We start from the raw sequence: 9303 nt of genomic DNA on the forward strand, positions 1-9303 counted from the left end.
TTACTTCCAAATATTGGTTCCTATAACATTGCTTTTATGAAAGTCTTTGGGTATATTGCTTTCCCTATATCCTCCACGTCTTTGGGAAATGTTCCGGAAGTAGAGGTATAACATCTCAGTGTGTGATATACTGCCCAACTGCTTTTTAAGCACCCTGAATTCAATCACAGTGACATCAGAAATATAGGAGTACACGTTTCTTCAATTCCAGAACTAAAGAATTTTAGAATTTAAAAAAAAAAAACTATCACTAATAATCACCAGGAAATGTGTATTTTCTACTTTTACTAAACCAGAATTGGAGCTTACACCCATATCTTGTAAGTCTGTTTAACATGGATCCTCTAGGGGTGACTCATCCTTGGTGATCTTATAAAATCCATTCCCAAAGTTTTGTCTTTGATCCTGGAGGCTCAGGATTCCTAGCAACCGTTCTAAGGTAAGAAGAACCAGTGATGCTCAAACTACAAGTGAGCTGACTAGCTTCTCGTGACACAAGCTTACTGACAACACTGAACTTCTTTAAGTAATACAATGCCAAGCCAAAGGGGTTAATTTTATGGGATGATCCCCAAAGAGTCTATCAATAGGGAGAATACAGCAAAGAACTTAACTATAGGCAAGGGTAAGGCCTACTAAAAATAATCCAAACTAAGTGCACTGATCAACAGGGCCAGGCCATTGTATGGGATGCAAGAACAAGGGGGTTCCAAAACAGTATCCATCAGAATCCCCTGGAGAGCCTGTGAAAACACATCCCCAGAGTTTCTGACTCAGTAGGTCTGGGTGTGGCCTGAGAATTTACATTTCTACCAAGTTCCCAGATAATGCTGATGCTGCTGGTCCAAGGACCACACTTGAGAACCACCGCCTTAGATGATTTCTTCATCCTTTTTTTAAAAAAAAAAGATTCTATTTATTCATGAGAGACAGAGAGAGAGGCAGAGGCAGAGGGAGAAGCAGGCTCCCCCACGGAACAGGGAGTCCAATGCGGGACTCGATCCCAGGACCCTGGATCACGACCTGAGCCGAAGGCAAATGCTTCACCAACTGAGCCACCCAGGCACCAATGATTTCTTCATCCTTTTTAAAACATTTACTGAATGTGTACTAAATACTGTGCTAGATGCTGGAGACAGGAAGATAAATGAAACTCGATTAGTACCTGCTTAAAGAAACTAATAATCTATATTTTTGAAGACATTGTTCTGCTCTAATCCTAAACACCAACGAATTTGGTCCTCATTAAAAGGGAAGTTTAAAAATATTTTATATTATCTTTAAATAAAGCTAGGATGTTTCTAATTAGTTCCAAATACTTTAGGAAAACATGTAGTAATCCTACATTGGCAAATGCCTGGGTATTTTCTTCACTCTTCTGGATTTTGACATATGCAAATAATTTGTTAAAGTATTTTCTTCATTTATATATACACCATTCATGTTTGCTCTCTTTCATAAACTCTATCCACTACATAAAACAAGGGGAAAAAATTTAAGCACTTTTCCACATGTAATCAAAAACTTGTTTGTTTACACCAGTAATTACCAACTGATAGAAAAGAACAAAGTTTAGTAAGGTAGGACTCCGAGATTCTCTGCTTTAGATTCCGACTTCTGCAACACTGTGAAAAAAGTGAACAAGAAAGCAATGTGCTCAGTCATGGGCATGAGGGTAGCCCAATCCTAACTGTTAAACCCTACCCAGCAGCTGACTCAAAGAATTAATGAACTTGATTTTGTCATAGTTAGTAATCTTCTACTTCTATCAGAGATGTGTTGGCTTGCCATAACAATTTTTGAGCAAAAAATTTTAAAAAAATAAAGCACGTGTTAAGTTTTATGATCTGTGGATCTGCAAAAGCATTAAGCATTATTTATACTTCAGTATACATTTTTCTGATCTGATTGAAAGGTTCCCCTCATTTCAGTATACTAGGAAGCTACTTTAAACGTCTAGAAGAACTCATGGAGACACTAGATCATTTGTCTAGCATCACAGAGAAAATAAAAAGACATAACAAGAAGTTATATTCAGATATTTGATTGCCAACTACTAACTCATAACCTTAATTTTGAGAACATTTCCTAGGAATGTTGATGTTGGGGAATAACAACTTGTTTTCTTTGAGGGAAAAAAATGGTTCAAGGAAGACTTGTATTGATCTTTAAGAGAAAAATAAAGGCATATATGGGGGAATCTATCCTTTCCTACCACTGCTAGTTCCAATGGTTATTTTCCTATTTGGTTTCATAGAAGCTGGTTTATGGGGAAACTGGAACATGAATCACTTTTATTTTATTTTTCCTTGTCCAGATCACCTCTTTTTTAAACTCCCACATATGTTGTCTGTTCTCTAAGGCCTTGTTTTCAGGTAGCAAGGAAACTAGGAACTAACTTCTCCATTTTTTGGTGACAGTGATTTAAAGAACTAACTCTGCTAGGAATATCGGCATTTTGAAAATGGACTTCAAACTTTCAAATGACAAATATAATTTTAGAGGGGGAATGACAGCCAGTGGGGTGGGGTCAGAGTTAAGGGGTTCTTTCCAGCACTTCATCATTGTACTCAGGCAGCCTGACAGGTATGTTTCCCTACTGCCTTCCCTATGAAGGAAAATTTATTCCTTAAACATACAGGGTACGAATATCCTTTTTCCATTCACTTTCCCAGATTCTCCCCTGAGGCAACTTTTACAGCCAGAGAGAATAACAGTGCTAGGTGGCAACTTCAGAATTTAAAGCTATTTTAAAACTCTATGAAGTCACTGAGGAACAGAGTAAATTCTTAGAAACCAACCTTATATTTGAGGTCTACACACAGTAACTACAATCTGATGATTGTGGGAGTTGACCAACACAGATCTCTTATACTCCTACTCAGGGTATTTCCCTGTTTTTCTACCTCCCTCATATCTTCCTTCTCCTTATCTGTGGTAAATTGTGAAGGAATTCACACCCCAGGTTTATGCTAATATGAACTCTTTCCAGAAGGTCAGAAAATTTGTCTCAGTAAGCCTTTTTTTTTTTTTTTTTTATTAAAGATTTTATTTATTTGAGACAGTGCGGGAGCCTGTACAAGCAGGGGGAGCTTGTGAGTGGCAGCGGGAGAGAGTGTGGGAGAGGGAGCTCCCCACTGAGCAGGGAGCCCCATTCGGGGCTCAATCCCAGGATCCTGAGATCATGACCTGAGCCCAAGGCAGACACCTAACAACTGAACCACCCAGGCACCCCTGTCTCAGTAAGTCTTATCCATATTGTTAACTCTCTCTCTTAGATGAGTCTACAAGTTGGAGTGTTTTCTTAAAATAGTGAATCAGTTAAACTAGCAATGAATTTATTTTCTAAAAGCCATGAAGTGGAATAAAAATGTTTCCTAAACAGATACTGAATCAAACTGAACTAAAACATTATATATGATCTAGTTTAAATCCCGATCATGAAGTTTTAAGTCTCAATTTTCATTGATTCTTGTTGCATGAACTGATGACATCATTTCATTCCTTCATATCTGAGAAATCACAGGGAGAAGGGACTCACTACACCCGGTCGCAAAAAAGATTTTCAAATTGAGAACGACCTGGTCCCTGGAAGAGCTGAGGCTACAGCCATGACTGAGAAAGCGCAGCTACTATGACGAGAGCAGACGCTAATATTGCTCCCTACTCCCCATTCCAAAGGGGAACCCACGGAAAAGGGAACACTCACCTATAGGCACTGGCCTAAACCTTTCTTTGCCCTCTGTCTCCTCACCCCTTTAGTCATGTCCCTACACGGGCTCTGCAGCTCCACATTCCACGAACAGAATGGGATTCAGACCTGGATCCCAGTCCCTTACTTTCTTGTAGAGGAGACGCTTCACAATAAAATGCATTAATTAATAATTTGTAAGTAGAATTTAAAATGATTATTTGGATGATGCATGATTAATTACATGCTTGTCCAATTATGCCCTACTAGTAAACTGGGGGGGCTATTGAGAGGCATCCTCAGTTTCAAGTTTCTATAAGCCTATTCTTGGTTATAACTTGTTAGGAAAAGACCCAGTTTTTACAAGTACAGGTCACTGTTTAGTCTTTCAGTCTGAGATACCGAATTGTCATTTGATCCGAAGGTTCATAGGCCTCATGATAAAACAAACCTGCTCCTGGGTAACATACATTAAGTACCCACAACGTGCGCCATAAAAATACATAAAGAACCGAACTTTATCAAATAAAAGCACAACCTACACCTGGACCGCAATAGACAGGCAATGTTGACAAAAGAGGATTCACACTGTGTCTACAAAGGACTCACAAAAATAACAGTAAAACAACAACAACAACAACAAAATAGTCATCTGATTTTTTATCCAAAATCACCAGGAAATAGGAAATACAATTTTAAATTGAATATGAAATATTTCCAGAAACATTTAATAGATTGATCACCACCCAGCAAACATTATCTTTAGCTCATTCTTAATTATTGTGGGTTTTTTTTTTTTTTTAAGTATGCTCCACGCCCAGTGTGGAGCCCAATAGGCTTGAACTCACAACCCTAAGATAAAGACCTGAGCTGAGATCAAGAGTCAGTTGTTCAACTGACTAAACCACCCAGGCACCCCTCTTCAGTTCAGTCTTAACAATGATCTCAAAATTTGTGCCAAAGTGAACCATCAGCATTCGTAGAAGAGTTGACATGAATACCCATGAAGGTTCTCTTTAAAATATCTACTCAGTTAAATTCAGGGCAAGGTCATATCTTTTAAGATACACAGTTTTGTTGATAAAGTCTTAAAATCATACCAAAAAAAAAAAAAACCATAGAACAGTAATTGCAATACTTTTCCCATTTCACAGATGAGGACATGGACAGTCAGAAAGTGGATGGCCATTACCACCCTAACTGCGTGGGAGCTCATCTGATCTTGGAAACTAAGCAGGGTCGGGCCTGCTTAGCAATGGGAGGGGAGAAAAAGCACAAGTGACTCACCCCATTGTAATAACTAAACTGTGAGAAATGTAAACATTTATATTCTGAATATTCAGTATTAAAATGTTGATATGTATTGATTGTTGAAGAAAAATATTTCTTATATAAACTTCAAAAAAGCCAAATAATACATGTATATACTGTATGCTATATACTACTATCGGTGACAGTTTTTGGCTTAACATCTACAAAACTTATCTCCAAAATATGGCCTATTGTATTTGAATCAATTTCCTTCTAACAACCAATGCAAGTATTTTAGGTAAATAAAAATTAAAACATGACATTTTTATTAAATAAGCTCTAAAACATATGCCATATAACTTCTCAAAATATACCTCTGTATTGTGATAAAATACAAATAGTAAATAAGAAACTCCAGGAAGATTTCAAATAATCGTCAATTTAAAATTTTTATCTAGGATGTTATAAAACTAACTGAAGTATGATATGTAGGAGCTGTCTACGCTTGCAAGATGGCTATTCACAGATCTTACGGTACTTTGGTGGAGTTAAATTATATCAGTTTCAAAGGACCTTCATAAGCACTTTAAACCGCTGCCCTTTTGTTGTTTTTAGGCCTCAACTACCCTAACGTTGGGATCTGCTAGGAAAAATAAGAAAAGCAACTTAGAAGTTCAGTTTGTTTTTAAGGTGGGGAGCATACGTTTACATTAATAGACTTGCGACTTAAATCAAGTTTTCTTGACTAGTGATTTTTCAAAAAATCCTCTACAACTGGTATTTATTTAGTGGAAACCTGTGAGACCAAAAACGTCTTCTAGCACATTTTGCTACACCTTAGGACATATATTCCCAAGTTCAAGTGAAAATGAATTCATCAGGTCACCCACAAATTAGAAGGATGACATTTTCTGTGTTATCCATTAGCATATAGATACATACATATATCCTGTGAAAGAAGTAAAAGTATATGAAAACATTTGTAAAGTATTAATTTAACACTTTTTCCATGCTTCATGAAAGTCTCTTGTTATTAACCAATTCACAATCTGAAAACTAAATGAAATATATCAATACTGGTGTATGTTTTCACAGCAGCGGCTGTCACACAGCTTTCACATGCATAATTATCTTCATAGTTAAGATTAGTGGCAAACGTCTTATTTTCAGAGAATTACAGAAGAGAGAAAATAAGTATTTGTTTATAGTCCTCTAACTTACTAAAAGCAATTAGCCGTGATCAGTAATGCATTTCTAATTGATATTCCTAAAGTCAGACTTTGTCTCTTGTATAAATTTTAAATGTCAGGGGATTTTGAAATTAATAGTGATTTTTAAAAATTATGACATATTGTTTAAATGTAATTCTGAAATATACAGAGAAATGAACAGTAAGGAAATTTATCCCTTTAAAGAAAACTGTATCTAATTATTAAAAATAACCAATCACAAAAATATTTTCAAAATATTTTAAGTGTAATAAAGAATATGATGCTGGCGGACACCTGAGTTTTACTTTTAAAAAATTACATTCTTTTAAATTTAAAGGAATGAAAAAACAATGCCCAAAAGTCTTAGCCCAGAGTTCTTCAAATCTTTATACATCAACAATGCCATGCTGTTATAGTTTTTTTTTGTTTTTTTTTTTTAAGATTTTATTTATTTAGTTGACAGAGATCACAAGTAGGCGGAGAGGCATGCAGAGAGAGAGAGGAGGAAGCAGGCTCCCCGCCAAACAGAGAGCCCGATGTGGGGCTCGATCCCAGGACCCTGGGATCATGATTTGAGCCAAAGGCAGAGGCTTTAACCCACAGAGCCACCCAGGCGCTCCGCTGTTATAGTTTTTATAAAGACTAGAAACTATTCAATGTGAAAAAGAATTTTTATTTAAAAATGAAATAACCACTTTTTTCCCCATCCCAGTGAATTATAAAAGATTGAGATGGTCACTAGTTGATTCTAAGATGTTTAAAGATATAATTATTAGAAAGTGAAGTATCACATAACATATAAATAAAGGAGAAAAATTATGCGAAGTACTCAGGCAAAAATAGATCGTTTAGTAACAAACTTCATTTTTTTGGCTAACACGACATTAGTTTTAAATTTTAATTATTAAAGAATACTATGGCACTATATTAACTGCAGAATGAATCTGTGAATCTGACTGAAAATAGACAACACAAAAAAAATTATGTTAAAACTTGAACAGGTTCTCTTGAAACATCCCTCAGAATGCTAACTGGTAACATGTGTGTCTCCCATAAAACATTCACAAGAGTGTGAAGTACTTCTTTAAGACAGAAGCCCGAGGTAACGTCTATGTTAGTCTCTATACCAGAAGGGTTTCCTAAGTCATCTAACACCATCAGTTTGGTTCTACTTTCAGTCATCGATTGATCCCTTAGCTATTGATGGGAGACTGCCAGAGCACACCTGAGATCTGTGGAAAAAGATGTGCCTGGGTACTTTTAAAGAGTAAGTTATTTCACTGTTCTCTCAACATCTCTGGTTAAAATTGTTTCATGAATGATAAAAAAAACAGCTGACGTTAAAATAATGTACTTCAAAATGAGGAGCTTCACCAGCAGAAGGGTTCCTGCAACTCAGTTCAGCATCTTTCCTGGTTTTGTTTTCAGATGATAATTTAAACAAAATTAATTTTACATTTCATCCCCCAAACTTGAAAAGGAAAAACAGACAAACTTTAACTTCTTCCTGACAGATCACTATTTTTTTTTTACTTTATTTCTCCTAAAATTGGCACTACTTTTCCCAAGACAATGGTGAGTTATCCTTAGACCCAAGTGATTTCGATTCTTAGGCTCAAACAAGAGCACAGCCAAATACTAACGATATACTACAATCGTCGTCATCAACATCTCGCAAATTTTGGACACACCAACACATTTCAACAAAACGCAATCAGAGTGAGGCGACTCACCTAAGCAACGGAAGCTAACAAGAAGAATTTAGAAATGCAGCCTTCTGAACACCAGCAGAGGTAAAGGCCCCTTCTTTACCTAACAACTGACCTTATATAAAAGCAGCGAATAGGTTACTCCCAGTTTCTGCCTCCTTACCTTAGGCTCCTCCCCAAATACCGAGGCAGACAGTACCACAACCACACACCCACTTCCCACTCCCTGCATTCAGGGACCTGTGCATTCTGTTTAAGTTACCTGCCTCTCCCTACCTCAGGGAGAGTACACAGGGCGGGCAGTGAGGCGCAGCACGTGTGGGAACCCCCAGCCTGGCGATGCCACCTTTCCAAACACTGGGGTGGGGCGGGGGACGCACGCCTTCTCCATCCCCTACAACCCCGGGGAATCCGGCCCACATCCCAGCCTCTCCACTAGGTTGACGGCCAGCTCAGCGCTCAAGGGCACCGGGGCTAGGTGACCTCGAGGGTGCCCCTCACTTATCTGTCACCCCGACCCTCACAGAGACCGCCGCCAGGACTCTAGAGACGAGCACGAGACTCCGCGGCGGCGGGACGGAGAGGCACCGGAGCCCGCGTTTCGGTCCCAAAGTTCCCCTCGAGCGCCTCCCGAACGCCTGCGTACCACCGCTGGGGACTCGGAGGTCCCCGGTTCTCTCAGACCCCGACCAGGCGCTCCCTCGAAGGAGCCTGTCCCGGGAGCGCCGGACGCACGCCCCGCGTGTCCCGGTGCGCGGCCGCCGCAACCTGTGACGCGTCTCGCGTGCAGCCCCTGCCCTCCACCGCCCGGCCGGCTCGCTCTGTGCCGGGACACCTCAGTGCGTCCGCGACCCTCAGCCGGGACCTGTCCGCCCCGGTCCCCTCCGACATCGACGCCGCAGCCCCGGCCCTCCTCGGGCCCCGACCCCTCGGCGCTTCCCCGCCCTCCAGGCCCCCAGCGCCGCCCCGCACCCCAACACTGACCTGCGGCGGCGGCAGCGCCCGGCTCCGGCGTCCCGGCGGCCGACCCGAGCGCCCCAGGCGGCGACTCCGACGCGGGCGCGGGCGCGGGTTACGGCTCCGAGTGCGGTCGGCCCCGCCTGCCCGAGGCCGAGCCGGGCCGGGGGCGGGCGCGGCGCTGCACGGCGCGGGGGCGGGCGCGACGCGGGGGCGGAGAGCGCGCGGCGCGGGGCGCCCGCCGCGTGGCGCACAGTAGGGCCCCTGGCCGCGGGGGTTGCCTTGGCGCGCGCCCACTCGATCCGGCCTCGCTTGTTCCTCCCAGCCGCCGCTGGGAGGCGGCCCAGAAATGGTCGCATTTTACCAAGCCGGCACCTGGACAGAGTTTAGAGAGGTGCCCACGGTCACGTCTGGGATCAGTCCGAGGTGCGGGATTCCGGAGCCCGCCTTCCGTCTCCACTCCACTATGCCTCACCCTTCGCCC

The 9303-nt window shown here is 41.4% G+C and overlaps 1 protein-coding gene across 2 annotated transcripts in view; it reads right to left on the reverse strand.

Annotated features, from left to right (window-relative positions):
* PPARG (peroxisome proliferator activated receptor gamma) overlaps window positions 1-8979 on the reverse strand; it is a 131528-nt gene extending 122549 nt beyond the window's left edge. Inside the window, exon 1 of one of the 2 annotated variants that reach the window (XM_080821667.1) lies at window positions 8847-8979. The gene's annotated coding sequence lies outside the window, so the exon portion shown is untranslated. The remainder of the gene's footprint in view (window positions 1-8846) is intronic. The other variant, XM_080821666.1, reaches the window with a different exon arrangement.
* Between the last annotated feature and the right edge of the window lie 324 nt (window positions 8980-9303).

This window comes from Martes martes (genome assembly GCF_963455335.1).
Source record: "Martes martes genome assembly, chromosome: 1".
Classification (NCBI taxonomy): Eukaryota; Metazoa; Chordata; class Mammalia; order Carnivora; family Mustelidae; genus Martes; species Martes martes.